At 37.7% G+C, this 16,553-nt stretch overlaps 1 protein-coding gene across 3 annotated transcripts in view; it reads left to right on the plus strand.

The window, feature by feature from the left end:
* The first annotated feature begins 8,941 nt into the window (after positions 1 to 8,941).
* Positions 8,942 to 16,553, plus strand: part of LOC107103199 (ATP-sensitive inward rectifier potassium channel 10-like) — a 29,326-nt gene continuing 21,714 nt past the window's right edge. The window contains exons 1-2 of one of the 3 annotated variants that reach the window (XM_015402762.1): positions 8,942 to 9,156; positions 9,237 to 9,465. The gene's annotated coding sequence lies outside the window, so the exon portion shown is untranslated. Of the gene's footprint in view, positions 9,466 to 16,553 lie in introns of all 3 variants that reach the window. The other 2 variants (XM_015402763.1, XM_015402764.1) reach the window with 2 other exon arrangements.

The following is a 16,553-nucleotide window of genomic DNA, read 5'->3' on the forward strand; positions in this document are numbered from 1 at the left end:
TATATATATATATATATATATATATATATATATATAAATAAACACCCAGTCTGAAATTAAGGTCTACTGTGGACTTTTAAGGCAGGGGTGGGCAACTCCAGTCCTATAGGGGTGGTACCTTTTCGATTCATCCTTGAACGAAGACATGGGAATCAAATGGTGGATTAATCTCCTCTGTATGTAGTCAACGGCTCGATCAAAATACCTCAAATTTTAGCTCCTAACTCCTGTTCCTAGCTCCTATCTCTCCACCATTATTTGTGGGTCAACAGTAAAAACTGCATCCAAGGTAAGAATGGAGCACCAGGCTATTGTACTGTATCCAGACAGTCTTTAACCGTTACTGACGTCATTGCATGGCAGACATACACATGAATGACAAAGATCAAATTGCCTTTCAGAAAACAACATTAGAAAACAAAAGTTACACAGGTGAAGCAAACAGCTAAAGCTCTCTGTAATAAAATCCAAAACATATACATTTTTGTACATTAGCATGTGTCAATCAGAGTACATGCACACAAATTCTGTGTCTATAAGGTCTTAAAACACTTATTATGGCAATAGTGGATGCATTTTCACTGTGGGTTAAGAGTCCTTATAGATTTAAAGGTATTCGGTTTGAGCCTATGTCTCCAGAGTCCTCTTAATCACCTAATCCTTTAATTCAGGTGTGTGGGAAAAGGGACACATATAAAAGTTGCAGTTGCTTTAAAGTTATAATCTTCTGTTTCTTGTCAGGTTCTTTAAGTATTTCAATATTACCACAAATGAGCAGAAAAGACACCAAACATTTACAAGGTCCCTTAAAAAATTCTGGATATGTTCAAAATATGCAAAAGTTGACAATTTAAACAGGGTTCATCCTTTTGTCATAAAATATTTAGATTATTATTTTTTGTGTAACAATTAGGTATGAAATGATGTCTTCTGAATTTTTAGGTTAGTCATTTCATATGTATTTTAACATCTGCTGCTTTGCTATGTGTATGGATGCTTGTTGTATCATTTTAACATCATGTGTTTATGATAATTAGACGTGAAAGAAACTTCTCTTTCCCAGTAGGTACAGAACAGTGTTTGCAGAAACAGCAGTAATAGTGCTAGATTGTTTAAATTTGGTCAGGAATGGGTCATAAAGAGCAAATTAGTTTAAGTTTAATTATATATAAGATGTGGAACATTGCTTTTATAAAAGATAAATACAATTTCCAGATTTTTAAGAGTAAAAGAAATACAAGCATAACACATTTTAAGTTGTCTCCTTTCAGTTCCTTATATTTCTCTTTGTTTAAACATTTTAAGCATGAGGCAACGGTCTCACTTGGATTCTCTTTGTGGTTTATTGATATTCAAACAAAGCGGAAACGTGTGCATCGTGTGTGTGTCGGTGGGTGTTTCTGTGTGTGGGGGGCATTAGAAAGAAAAGGATGGAAAAAGAGGAGGATGGAGCTGCAGAGAAACAGGGGAAGTCCTCTGAGTAGTCATGAGCTGTTTTTTTTCCTTCTTCCCAGCCTCCTCTATTATCGTCCACACTCTTCCTGACTCTTTGATTGTTCCCCTCCTCCTTTCTTTCTGTCTTTTATTTTGTGATACTCTGCTTTCCTCCCTCCTTCCTCCTTGTTCCTTTCCTCCCTCCTCCTCTTATGGTCACTTAAGTTCAGAGACAGATGACATCTGTGACATAGTTTTCCTAAAGCTCTGGTCTGAAAACACAAAGCTGTGTTTGAGGTAACATTCTTTCATTCATACAGACGCTATAAGTGAAATGAAATAAATAATAATGAAACATGACATTTTACTACAACAAAACACTGGGCAAAATTCAACTAACGAAGCAGTTTTTTGTGTTTTTAATTGACCCCCCCCCCTTCACTTATTTTATAATTTAAACCAAAAGGCTTATAAAATTATGTTCGAATTAACCAATTAAATTAGATTAAAGCATTTTCCTTTTTTTGGGTGGGGGTTGGCTAGAAAGGCTGCAATACAAAAATAAACAACTTAAATTAAATCAAAGCTTTTAAAACATGTTCATTCAACTAAATTGGTGATGTAATCTCTAATTATTATCTGTCTGTTATCCATCTGGAATAGATAAAGAAATGTTAATTATTTTAGGATTAAAGATGTAAACCATTCTAAACCATGCAATACCAAACTTATCACCTTTTAAACAAGTATTTTTTGAGAAAGTTTTGCACTATCCCAAAAATCTTATTGTATTGAGTAATGTGTGCTCATTCTGTTTGATAATTTCTAATTGATAATTAATATACAACTGCAAAATAAATGAAAATCTGTTTTGCTCTTCATAACAACATGATCAAAAGCCCCAATGTACAGTATATGTTACAAGAAACATTTTGCAAAGAAGGTTTTGGGTTCGATTCCCAGCCTGGGGTCTTTCTGCATGGAGTTTGCATGTTCTCCCCTGAGCATGCGTGGGTTCTCTTAGGGTACTCCTGCTTCCTCCCACAGTTAGGTGTGAGTGTGTGCATGGTTGTGTGTCTCTGTATTGCCCTGCTACAGACTGGCGACCTGTCCAGGTTGTACTCTGGAGATAGGAGATAGGCACTGACCCTACCGTGACCCTGATTAGGACTAAGCAGGAGAAAATAGATGGATGAAGATGTCTTGCAACTGAATTTGTTATTAAGTTCAGCATTCAGCATTATTACTGTTATTATTATTGCTAACATATTCAATGCTTAGGACAAACTTAGAATCCTCCTGCAGCAAGGAAAGGTTGCATAAAGATTTAAAACATTCTTAAATAAGTGTATATACAATTAATTTGAGCAGGCAAATAAGATTATCTGTCAATGGAATCAGTACCACCCCCACCTGCTGATCGAAAAAGTCTGTTCTCATTCTCTCTAGATCCAAGGCCCCACCCTTTTCGATGGGGAGAAGCCCCAAAACATGTGGATGGGAAGGAGTGTTAGGTAGAAACTCACAACAGGCTGGTTAAACAGCTTAGGAATATTACATATAGCCTTAAAAACAGCTTCTTTCCCAGAGCTGTAAAAGCAATCACTACCTTATAGACTCAAAATAGTAAATAGACTGCCCAAAAAAAATAAAAGAAAAACTTGAAAAAAAAACAAAACCCAAAAAGGAAAAAAAACAAGCCGGTTAATTAAAACGAAAAGGAACGGGGGAAAAGGTAAAAAAAAAAAGAAGCCAAAACAATTGAAGGAAAAGAAAAAAAGGCCGAAATCCAAAAAAACCCAAAAAATAAAAGGAAAAAAAGAAGCAGCAAGCCAAGAATCAAGAAATTGGAAGGCCCCCAACGGCAAGGAAGCAAGCCCGAAAAAGGCCGGGCAAGCCCCCAACTAAAACAACGAAGGCCGCCCGGGGGTTCCCCCCCCAAAACCGGAACAAGGCAACAACGAACCCCCGGAAAAGCCTAAGGGCAAACCGGCAGCCGCAAAAGGAACCAAAAAAAAAGGCCCAAAAGGTGTTCTATTGGATTTAGGTCAGGTGAGCGTGGGGGCCAATCAATGGTATCAATTCCTTCATCCTCCAGAACTTCCTGCATACTCTTGCCACATGAGGCCAGGCATTGTTGTGCACAAGGAGGAACCCGGGACCCACTGCCCCAGCAAAGGGTCTGACAATGGGTGCAGGGATTTCATCCCGATACCTAGTGGCGGTCAGGGTGCCATTGTCTAGCCTGTATAGGTCTGTGCTTCCCTCCATGGATATGCCTCCCCTCACTGACCCACCACAAAACTGGTCATGCTGAATGATATTACAGGCAGCATAACTTTCTCAACAGCTTCTCCAGACCCTTTCTCATCTGTCACATGTGCTTAGGGTGAACCTGCTCTCATCTGTGAATAGCTCAGGGCGCCACTGGCGGACTTGCCAATTCCAGTGTTCTGTGGCGAATGCCAATCGAGCTCCACGGTGCCGGGCAGTGAGCACAGGACCCACTAGAGGATGTTGGGCCCTCAGGCCACCCTCCTGTAGTGTGTTTCTGATTGTTTGGTCAGAGACATTCACACCAGTGACCTGCTGGAGGTCATTTTGTAGGGCTCTGGCAGTGCTCCTCCTTGCATAAAGGAGCAGATACTGGTCCTGCTGAATAGTTGTAGGCCTTCTACGGCCCTGTCCAGCTCTCCTGGAGTAACTTCCTATCTCCTGGAATCTCCTCCATGCTCTTGAGATTGTGCTGGGAGACACAGCAAACCTTCTGGCACGTATTGATGTGCCATCCTGAATGGTTGGACTGCCTGTGCATTTCTGTAGGGTCCAGGTAGCGCCTCATGCTAACAGTAGTGACAGTGACCCTAGCCAAATGCAAAACTGGTGAAAAAGAGTCAGAAAAGATGAGGAGGGGAAAAAATGTCAGTGGCCTCCACCTGTAAAACCATTCCTTTTTTGATGGTCGTCTCGTTGTTGCACCTGTTGTTAATTTCAGTAATATCAAAGCAGCTGAAACTGATTAACAACCCCCTCTGCTACTTACCTGACCAAATCAATATCCCACAAGTTTAAGTAACTTGATGCTATACTATGATTACAAAGTGTTCCTTTAATTTTTTTGAGCAGTGTATTATGACCAATGTCTGTTCATAGGCTAGTTACTGTAGCATGTGCTTCCCACATGTAAATACATCATGGTGCATCTCTATTAGCAAAAAAGTTTAAAGTTGTGTAGTAATTTACGCATTCTAACATATGAACCCCTGCTGTTGACATTAAAGTTCCTGGTTTCCTCTATGATGTCCCCAGTTTAATAAACATCATAAAACAAAAAAATTAAGAAAGCAATAATAATGCTGAAGAGTGGTTTGACAACATAAATCAATAATTAATAAGGAACATTCTTTTTTTTTTTCTGGCAATATTAATGTCGGGTTGTGTGGAGGTTTTTTGAGGACGTAAATGCAGAGATGAGGAGGCAGAGAAGAGTTTTCCTGATTTAATAGAGAGTAAATGGCAACAGAAGCACAAATCCAAGAACACTGCAAAAACCAGGAGATGCCAGGTAGAAACACACATGAGGATTTAAGCATTGAAGCAACATGACACCAGTACTGAAGAACTGCACAGAGAGAGTATAAATATGAGACACAACAAAGACTGGGGTAATCAGCTAATATGGAGCAGGTATGGATAGAAGTGACTAGAAGGGAGCCAAGGGAAAAGAAAACTGGCACAAGGGGGCAACAGAGAGTAACACAAAAACACAACACTGCCAGAAAGCAACTGCAAAGACACGAAATTACAGAGAAACTAAAAATAAACCAAACAACAGGCAGAACCCTAACAATTGACTGTGAGAATCTCACTTGTTTGGTACAAATGTGCCGAACCTTGTTGAAAGTAATTGTAGGTCTTAACTGCCAGAAATACCAAAAAAACAGTGTCAGAGGTTGCTTCAAAGAGATGTACAAACTGGTCATTACTGAGGGCTGAAAATCTGAGGGAACCATAATTAGCAAAACTATACTTCATCGCCAATACACATGTCAAAGCCTTAGATTTACAAATGTGTCTTCATTTGCTAAAAATCTTCTAACATATCAATGCACCACAATCTACAGGAATGTTTATTAAAATGGTGCCTGGTTTGTACCTTTTTGTATGACACAGTAACTAAGAAAAACAAGAAAATGCTTGATGTTTTGAAAGACACCAGGTAGAAACAACCATGGAAATCCCACCTACTGTCTACCCCCTCAGCTGTGATTCACAAAGGGGAACTTTTCCTCTCTAAGTGAAAGTAAAAACAATAGTACAGAATAACCCCAAGCTTAGCATGTATTTACTCTCTTCCTGTGAGGTTATGGTTTGGTCTACCCCCTACCGTTCCACAATCACCAAGAACATCTCTTTGGTGCGACTTTAAACTAATAATCGAAACAGCATTTTTCAAATATATTCTATTATGTCTGTAGTCTTATAGCAAGTCCCTCTTCTACATTTGTGATGGCCCTCATGGGAAAAAGGCTGAGCTCTTTTTTCTATTGTCACACATATTTTTCTCAGTAGGAGTTATTTTTTCTCAGTTCTAACTTGAAAATGGGGATATTTTAGAAACAGAGGGAAGACATTTTTAAAGTAATCAACATAGATGGTTTAACTTGAGTAAAATGGGCTTGTTTTCTTTGCCATATTGGTTGTGACTTCTGTGCTCATCTAAGCAGATGAGATTTTGAAATACTCTTAGGGTCACTGAAGTATGTGATCTTTAATCAAATTAACTGTGAATCTGAAATGAGGAAATTTTGTTCTCCACTATCAGCTCTATCAAAAGAATAATCTGAAATCTCAATAAAGAGGGAACCAAATATTAGCTGTGTCTGAGTATTATATTCTGTAGTTTGAGTAAATTTTACTCTGACAAATTTCCAGTGTGCGTCAAACAATGAGTCAGCCATAAAGATTGGTAAAATTTTTGTCATTTACCTTTCAATGTCAAAGGAGACACGGAGAGATAAAAGCGAAACTGTTTCATAGTAATTTCTGAAGAATTACAGCAGAAAGCAGAAGGAGGGGTTTCTCCAGTGCTTTATTCATACGAAGAGCATTGCTTCCCACGTGTTTGAATGGTAGTCAAACTCCAGGCCTGAATTCAATGAAGAATCCTTAGAAAGACTTAAAACTATATCTCTAGACCTACTCTGCATCCCATCTGCCCAAGCTTGAGACATTTTATAAAGAAGAATATGCAGACATTTTATTGTCTGGATGTAAGAAGCTGCTGGAAATGTATCCCTCAAGTATTGCAGTTGTTACGAAAGCATTAATGCCTGAACACACCGGTTGTGAACGACTTTTTAATCACTGATCCGATTTTTTTCCATGTCACACTGATTGCGTAAAGAGAGGCTCCGACTTGGCAGTGAAGGCAGATTTGTTCTTCTGTCTCTATGCAATACACAAATTAAAAAATGTCCCACATTTAACTTAAACAGATTATGAAAAGTTATGAAACATTTTTTCAAAACACTGGCGAAACTATAAAGCAAAGCCCCACTTAACGAGTCTGTGCCGCATCTCCCCTGAAGGGAGTAGTACACACCGGTGTAGGAAATCTTCAATTTCTTAGCAATTTCTTGCATGGAATAGCCTTCATGTCTAAGAACAAGAATAGACTGTCGAGTTTCAGATGAAAGTTCTCTTTTTCTGGCCATTAGAGCGTTTAATTGACCCCATAAATGTGATGCTCCAGAAACACAATCTGCTTAAAGGAAGGTCAGTTTTGTAGTTTCTGTAATGAGCTAAACTGTTTTCAGATGTGTGAACATGATTGCACAAGGGTTTTCTAATCATCAATTAGCCTTCTGAGCCAATGAGCAAACACATTGTATCATTAGAACACTGCAGTGATAGATGCTGGAAATGGGCCTCTATACACCTATGTAGATATTGGACAAAAAACCAGACATTTGCAGCTAGAATAGTCATTTACCACATTAGCAATGTATAGAGTGTATTTCTTTAAAGTTAAGACTAGTTTAAAGTTATCTTCATCGAATAGTACAGTTCTTTTCCTTCAAAAATAAGGACATTTCAATGTGACCCCAAACTTTTGAACGTTAGTGTACGTCTAAAGAAAAGAAAAACACAACAATAAAAGCCGTGGGTTAGTTTATATGCTGACTGAGGCAGAAAGAGTTGAGAGAGATACACTTACCTGCTCTGTCTGCCCCTTGTTATTTAGATTTTAGATTGTATCAAAACTTTATCTGTTTTCTGTCGCCCTGAACTCCTATCATGGATAAAATATTCTTTTTTTCAATGTTTCATTCATTGTTTTAGCACAAGTCTGTACATATTGATGTGTATCCTCTGTGGGACTCCAAAACTGAGTCTTTCCTTGTGCCATTAACAGATTTTATTTAGTATTTTCCCCCAAAGCTGATGTTTACTTTGTAACCACGTCTTCCTCACAGACCGATGAAGTTGCCACTGAATTGCTGCTTAGTCTGACTAAAATAGACCTGGGGTTTATCTCAGTTGGTCGATCCTCAAACTGGTTTGGACTCAGAATCAGATCTGGTGTGTTCTGGCCTTAGGTGTTTGCTTAACTTACTATTTCTGAGGGTCTCTAGGAACAGATACACATATTTTTTAATGCGTATAGATACTTCATGAAAAATTGCATGTTTATATGGCCTAACAAGTCACCTAACCAGATCAGTCATTTAAACGATTTATCTGGCATACTATTTGACACAACTAACCCCTTAAACCAGAGTGTATTAAAGGCCAGAACACTGAATCTGATGCGTCCGATATGACAGAAACTTGTGTCGGAGGACGTTGTGGAGTTTAGCGCTTATGCTGCTGAAATATATCACTGAAAATGTTCAATATATAGTGATGGCAGCTATGTATGCTGTGCCATGAGTAAAGTACGCACTGTTCTTTTGCTTGCCATAGGATTTTGTTGCAACAAAATTGATTAATTTGACATGCCTCTGCAACTACTTTGTAAGACTAATAACTTCTACATTGGTTTTCATCTGTTTTCATCCACAGGAAGATCATTTGTACTCGCTTTACACTACCGACTGCCCTTCCTTGCAGGCGGACATGGCACCACCTCACAGAGATGGACCGCATTACCCATTCAGTGCCCTCAGTCCAACGCAAAGTGCAGGATGTCAACTACACAAGAATGGAGCTCAGCCCCCCTCATTTTTTTTAAATTTGTGAATATCTTTGTTCCAGTGCAACAACTTCCAGGCTTGTATCTTAGACCCATCAAACGTTTGCATGAGAAAGTTGACAAAGGCTGAAACAGCGGAGGAGGCTTGTCCAACAAAGAGCCCCATTTACTGTGTACAGTCAGGGAGAGCTGGGAGGGCGGGTAGGAGGAGAGGCTGGGTGGGGAGTTGAATTAATGAATTAAAAATGACAAGAAACAGTGGCCATCTGAATGTTTTTTGAGTTTATATAGCAGGGTATGCCTGGGGTGACGGTGGGGGGTCCTTGGAGGAGTGGACAGCGCAGGCTTTTTTAAGGTCTCCCCAAGTGGACACACAGGGTGCGCTCTCTCCCTCTCTCTCTGCTTCACAAGCAAGAAGAAAAAGTGCAAACTGTCCTCATCCGATTACATAATGATCCAGTAACAGTGAGCCGGAACCGGTGGTGCCAGTGCCAGTGTGCAGGGAGACACTGACTAACCGCTGGGTAATCTTCATCCAAGCCTCTTCTCTGACAGGTTGGAAGTTTTCATTTGAGAAGTTTTCTTCTTCTTTTTTTTTTTTTAGATGCACTGGGTGACTCTGCAAGAGAAATAGTGGAAGGCAACGGGGAAAAGTGATGTTAAACATGTGCGAACCATCAACAAGTGCAACCCGGTCAGGACCCTGAAATTTTGCATTATTTTTTTTTCTCCCACCAAGTTACAAACAAGCTCTCAGGCTGTTTTTACACATGTTTGCTGGACAGTAGAACTGTTCAAGCTGCACTAAGAGTAAACATCAGGTCAACAGAAAGGTAAGAAACGATTTTATGAAGGAATATTTTCATGACACTTTTCTTTGGTCATTTTAACTTCTTTTCTTTAATCAAACCATTATATTTTTGTTGTTTTATACGCTAAAATGAAACAGTTACTGCAATACACATAGCAATGTTTATTAAATTTTCACTCAAATTAGATATTTAACATTGCATCTTGTTCTTATCGCACCTGCTACATTTGATGCATTGAGGCATATATTAGATGGGTATTCAAGGTGGAAGTGTTCAATTGTTTTCACATAGCTGCACCTAATTCACTTGCAGTCTTTATCATCCTACTCAGATGTTTTAATAGATTTCACAATTAAAATGATCAATCTAAAGTTAAAAACAAACTAGTTTAAGAATAAATACATCAGGCAACACTCACTCTGCTGATAACTCTTTTAAATGTTGTGTAAATCCATCAGTCCTAAGATGTCTTGTCAGTACAGAGGCACCAGTACCTGATTGGACAGAGCAGATTCCAAAAGATTGTGGCCATGTGGTGAAAAATCACTCCTGAATATTTGGCAAACAGCTGACCTCCATTCATAAATCCAGCCAGTGTTGTAACTCTCCAGACAATGATTCCTGGTCGGGAAGTGAAAGCGATAGTTTAAGGAAGTATTATCTTTAGATGCGAGCCTATTCAGACCAAAGATAGTTTCAGACTATGGATAGAGAGCTGCAATTTCTATTTTCATCACTTCTTGTTCCCCAATTTTAAAAGAAATAAAAATTGGATAATATTCTGTAACTTTGCTTTAGATTTTCAAAGTTCAATTTCAGGCAATTTTATCTTTAAGTAAATCTAGAAGTCTTCAAAAAGCATGAAGCACCATTGGTGGAAAGATTGAAATCCATTCTGATCACTTTGGTATTTTTACATAGTGATAGTGATGCAGCAGAGGACATTGGGTTGTTTAACTTTGGCAGGAATCAATATTAACAGTGTGGTAATTATTCCAATATTGAAAAGTTAAAGGAAAATATATATGTATATATGTGATGAAAAATATAATAATGCTTAATATTGTTTATCTGCAATATAAGACATGGTAACATTGGATATGAAATTGGCCCAAATTTTTAAACTTTGTTTCAGAAATATCTTTTTCTATTAAAATAATTAAAATAATGTCATACTGGGATTGCTTAAGGTAACTAAGTCATCTTAACTGCTTGTTGAGTCCAGCCAATTTGCAGAAGAGTTATGAGACTAGTGTAGTGCGATAGATACATGTATAAAAATCTGCAACAACCACTTTGTGGAATTCTTATATTGCAAAGCGGGATTTGAGTACAGTACATGTGAAGTGTCTTGCTGGAGTGGTCCATTTAAACTATGCTTGACAATGACATGTCATGCATAATGCAGTTGACAGCACATGTAATGCTAAAGCACATAAAGAATGTTAATCATGTAAAGATGGCATAAAAGGGAAGAAGCGAGGTGTGGAATTATAAGTGGCCTCCAAGTGTTTGCTTCCCTCTTATTTTTTTTCACATACAACTATGTACCTGAATATACTTCATTTGACTTTTATGTACTAAAACAACAGGAAGGAAGGTATCATTCACACTTCTCAATTTTTTATTTTTATTTTTTTTTTACAGACGTAACCTTAGTAGTTTATAGAACCAACAATTGAATGGTCTATATAAGTTTTTTGTAGTAACATCATGTAAATACCAACTAGGTGCCTACAAAACTGCATCGGTAGAATTAGCAAAATAGAAGGCGCAATCCATTTAGTGTGTTCGCCTTTGGTGATACAGAAAACATATGCTGATTATCAGAATGAGCAAAATTCTGGGAGGAGGATATTCAATAGCAAAGTTTTCGGCTCGTATTTAGCAATACAAACATGTGTGCAAAACTCCACTCTAAGAAAGTATTTTGGTGGATGGTTAATAAAATTCATGAAAATTACTTGAAATCACCTTTACATGTAAAGTAGCAAATTAGCTATATTTTAATAGGTAAATCCCACGTTTTTGTTAAAATAGCAAATGCAAGATAAAAAAAAAAAATGTTAAGAAATGGACCAAAAATGTTTAGTCACTACAAAGTAAGGATCTGCCACATTGCTGAACCATCCAGTGCAGAAGAACCTTGCAGCATTAATTTTGTGCGATGTTCAAAATTAATTCCTTAAATCTTGTGGTATATAATCTATTGTAACAATATTTTCTTATTTTTCTGTTGTAAAAAGTCAGTGATTTCAGTTTATAATAGACTAATGGAGGGATTTTTTTATCACTATCTTCTGAGAAAGTGGAACGATTTTAAAAAGTCTGTTTTCTGCTGAAAAAAGTTTTTTATGTAAAAAGTACATCTCTATTGAATATTAAGATGGTAAAATGTGTTACTTTATTAGATACTATTAATAACTGTATTACATTGTCATACTACCTCTGTCCACACATTTGAGGTGCTGAAAACACAATTTGAAGCGTTTTTAAATTTCTTTCTTGTTATTGAAGGAATACATTTGAAATAAAGATCATTGTTAGGAATAAAGAAAAAAAATTACTATGTTGTTGTCTTTTAGTTGTTAAACTGTTTTTTTTATCTGAGGAGGGGACTTCTGCTTACAAACCAACCGTTTTTCCATTGAAATAGTAAAAACTGCACTATTCTCTTCAATAACAAATAAAAAGCTTGCTCAGATAAGAACTTTCTGGCCTACTGGCAATGTCTGGCTGAAAAGTTACGATACATTAAACCCTAAACATTATTCTAAGTTGATATGAATGGTAATGGCATCATCATGCTGTGGGGATTATTTTATTTATTATTGGCGGGTTTCAGAGTGGCTGTGAAGATGGAGGAAGCTAAATACAGAGCAATCCTTACCTTCTAGTTGGGTGATAGCTCTACACTGCCAGATATATTGCTTGAATCAGAGCATATATTTGTGGTTCAATGGTAAAAGTCAGTTCTGAAATCGATTCAAATGTGTTGCTTTAATATTTATATTCTTGGTTTTCCAATCAGACAGAGTTCTTGGTAATTTAACAAAGAGTAACACTCTCAAATACCATATTTACAATCAATAAAAGGTGCCTAACTGGTACAGTCTGTGCCAGTGAAATGATAAAATTTGTCTATTACTGGCTGTTATGGATGAGACTGTTTATTTGGACTGGGTTTATTTGTCAGTCCCTTAGACAGCAGCAGGTTGCAGAAGTTGACACAAAGAGGTGGACTAGCATCTGGTATTTGGATCATTCATACTGTCGCAACCATTTGAGTTCAGCCTCCACATCTTTCAAAACACCCTGAAAGCAAAACACTATTTTATTTTTGATAAACAGACATTATGCATTTTGAAATGAAAAAAAGTTGATTTGCATAAAAGGGGTCCTTCTACTAAAAGACAATTGCTTAAACTCCATTTAGAGGAATGGACATAAAAGAATTAAAATATTTAGATTGTGTTACTTTTTTAAAATCATGTATGTGTTTACCTCTTCATCTCAATAGTAAGATGTAATCTGCAGAAATGTGCAGAATCTGCAGACAGCCTTACAACGCACTCACAAAGTTTTTTGATATGCAAATCAGTGCAAAAGAGAACATTCTGTCCTAATTCGATTGCCCTTTAATCATTTTCACCATAAAGAGCTGTTGAATCAACAGTGGCTCATTTGTGTGGCCTAGTTTGGCTGCATGAAGTTTGTCTTTCTGTTGTCTTGAGTTGGCTTACCAGATGCCATCTTGGCATGGTTGGCTATAATGTTTAGACGGTCCATTCAGTCCAGCAACAGAGGCTGCTGTGGTGTGGACAGTTGTCCAAGCCTTTCAGCTGGACTCTTTTCAGAGCTGTGCACTGGCTGCAGGGGTGTCTTTATGGCCTTAGACTCTGGACACAGAGTGGAAGGGATTATTCCCTCCTCTGGAATACTAATGCCAAGCTTTTGTCACTTCACATACCTCCTCTTTTCTATCCTTCCCCATCTTTCCCGCTCTTTCTTCCTCTTTCACCTCTTTTGTCACCTGATGCTCAGAACTCCTCAGAACGAATTATTCTGTGCCCCCCCCAACACACACACAGACACACACATTCCCCCAGTGTCAGGCACTGCATGCTTACTCGAGATCAAAAACATCAGTAAACACCAGCACCTTCTTCAGCGTTCCGTTCTGTACTCCTTTCCTTGTCTAACTTGCTCTCTTTCACTTTCTCGCTCAGTCAGTCATATTTTTCAATAGTGGCTTTTGTCTCTTTCATCTCGTTGAAAACAAAGGGTTCTTGTGCACACGGGACGGGGGGAAAGACGAGGGCTACATTGGCAGGACAGGGCGGAAGAGATCACAACCTTGAGTGTTGTCATTCTCTGAGGTTAAAAAGTAGCAGCAGAAAACATGTAATGTATTAAGTCTGATTCAGATGTTCCAGTTTTTAGAAATATTTCCATAGAACCGCTTTAAATTTTCCCTGACGTTTGCTATTTCATTTACTTTCCTCCCAGCCCCCACAAAAGTCCACAAAGAATGTTTTCAAACTCAAAATTATGTATTATAATATGTAGTGAAGTCACATTACAGGCACCCCTGTATCTATTTCGTTCGGATTTTTTAATGTTGTCTTTAAAGCTTACACATACATGGACAAAACTAATACAGGACTTCTATTTCAGACTTTACGTGCACACTCACTCTCAATTTCTCTCTCTCATCTGCGCCTCTTTGTCCCAGATTTTCCTATGTGATGATTGACTTGTCATGTTTGACTGCATTGATTTTCCCAAGAGGACATAATGATAGGTGATCAACAGATGTTTAGACAATTTTGGTTATATAGGTTTAATCACAACCATATTCAGTGTTTTGTTAGTGAAGACACATGTCACTCCCAAGTTCAATAGTCTATTTTATGCTTTTTTTTCACCGTCCAGGTAAATGAATTATTACTTTCTAAACTAAACTTTTTCTTGTCATGAACATAAAAACTTTTGTCAGTTTTTGCATTTTTCTGTACAATAAATTAACATCTGTCAAAATCATTAAAATTGCAAATTGTTTTTTTACAATTTACTAGTGTTGCGCCGATGCCATTTTTTGGCCCCCCAATACCGATACCCGATACCTGGCTGTGCAGTATCGGCCGATACCGATACCATAATAATGTAAAATAATTGCCATCATGGCTTTGTCAAGCTGCTGCCTACCATTGTGAAGCAGGAAAAAATCTAATACAAAGTGAATCCAGTAGAACTTTTTATTGCCTACCAGGAGTGGGTGACAATAGTTGAATAAACTTATGGCTCTCAAACATTTGTTGGTACTCGCCGATACTGATACCACCATTTTAGGGCAGTATCGGGGCCCCGTCCGATACTGGTATCGGTATCGGTGCAACACTACAATTTACATCTAAATGCAACAAGTCAGGTGTTTTTGGGGTTGGTTGCAAAGCATTACGACTACAATGCATTTCACATTAATGAAAGTATTTTTATCAATAATATAATTTAGTTGGATTATTGACAGTTTAATTCAAATATATGTCTCCATTTTAAAATATGGTTAGAATAGTCACTGTTTATGCCTTGCACATAAACCAATCTAAAAGTGTAGACAAAGTCACATTTTGGAATGCACACACATAAACCTCTTACTGGTCTGACCTGATGACTTGTGCTTTACCTAATTAAATATCAATCAGCTGCTCCCAGCTGATAAAGCAGTATCCAATAAATAGAATCTGCAGGCTTTTTCTCTAGAGACGAGGAACCTCGTATCTCTTACACAGGTAATGCAAGACAGAAGTAACGTCAGCAGTAACTGTGGCTCAACACTACAAGTTTTGAAAGATTTATAAAAACACTTATTTCTCATTCACTTTAATTTTTTAAACGTCTTTTTCCTTCCAACTCTTCTCAATTTGTGCCCCTGAGAGCAATTTTTTTCTCTCTCCATATTCAGGTATGTGTCATCACAGAATGTCATGACTCTAATTAAAACAGTTAATATCTAGACCATATCACAAGCAAAAAACAAACAAAACTGTAAGTGTTTTTACACTTGTGAAACTTATTGCATTTAATTATTTTTCTCATAAATAACTTGGATTTAAAGCACCACATTTATGTAAAGTAGACTTTATCTCATTCTTTGAGCCGTCTCTTTATCTACATTATCATAAAAATGCAATGAATAAAAAAGTGCCGTCTTTGAAGGCTGAATAATAATGATAATAGATTTTATTTGTAATGCACTTTACATTCCAGAAAAATCTCAAAGTGATCTAGGTAAAATCATCATAGAAAGGTAAAAGCAAAAATACAAAACAACTAAACATCATTGTAAAATACATATGAATAAATATGTCAGTGGCATAATTATAAAAGGCTAAAATTTTATAATTAATAATTATAAATTTAAATTATAATTTAGTAATTTGCTAAAAAGAGATGCTTCTAATCCTTTTTTAAAAGTCTGGATAGTCTGTGCTTCCCTCAGATGATCAGTGAGGGCATTCCAGGTCTGAGGAGCAGCAAAGCAGAAGTGATTCTCGCCCATGGTGCTTAGGGCCCTGTCACACCTAGCTGGTTTAGCCTGCGTATGCCCGACGTCCCAGAATCTCCTAAAGCATACGCTGAACTTTCTTTTTTTCAAGTTATCAAACGTATGCCATCGTTTTTGCCTGATTTTCCGTATGTCAGGCATATACTGGTCTAAACCTTCAAGGTGTGACAAGGGCTTTAGCTTAGTCTTGGGGATAAAGAGGTGGTTTCAGCGTTTTGAGCAGCAGGATCATGTTGTAGTGAGAGGGATGAGCAGTTCCTTCAGGTATGGGGGGTACTTCCATAGATGCACTGGTGGGGGAGAATCGGTACCTTGTATTCAATCCTTGCAGAAAAATGAAGTGAGATGGAGAATGAGTGGAGAATGTGTGTGATGTGGTCGTACTTTTGGACTCCCATCAGGATCCTTGTGGCACTGTTCTGAACACACCGTTGTTTCTGCAAACTTTTGTTAGGGATACCAAAGAGAATTGTATTACAGTAGTCCAGCCTGGGGGAGACAAATGCATGGACCAGTTTTTCTGCATCAGCCAAGGTGGGTG

The sequence above is a fragment of the Cyprinodon variegatus genome, unplaced genomic scaffold (genome assembly GCF_000732505.1).
Source record: "Cyprinodon variegatus isolate N-32 unplaced genomic scaffold, C_variegatus-1.0 Scaffold1392, whole genome shotgun sequence".
NCBI classification, from domain to species: Eukaryota; Metazoa; Chordata; class Actinopteri; order Cyprinodontiformes; family Cyprinodontidae; genus Cyprinodon; species Cyprinodon variegatus.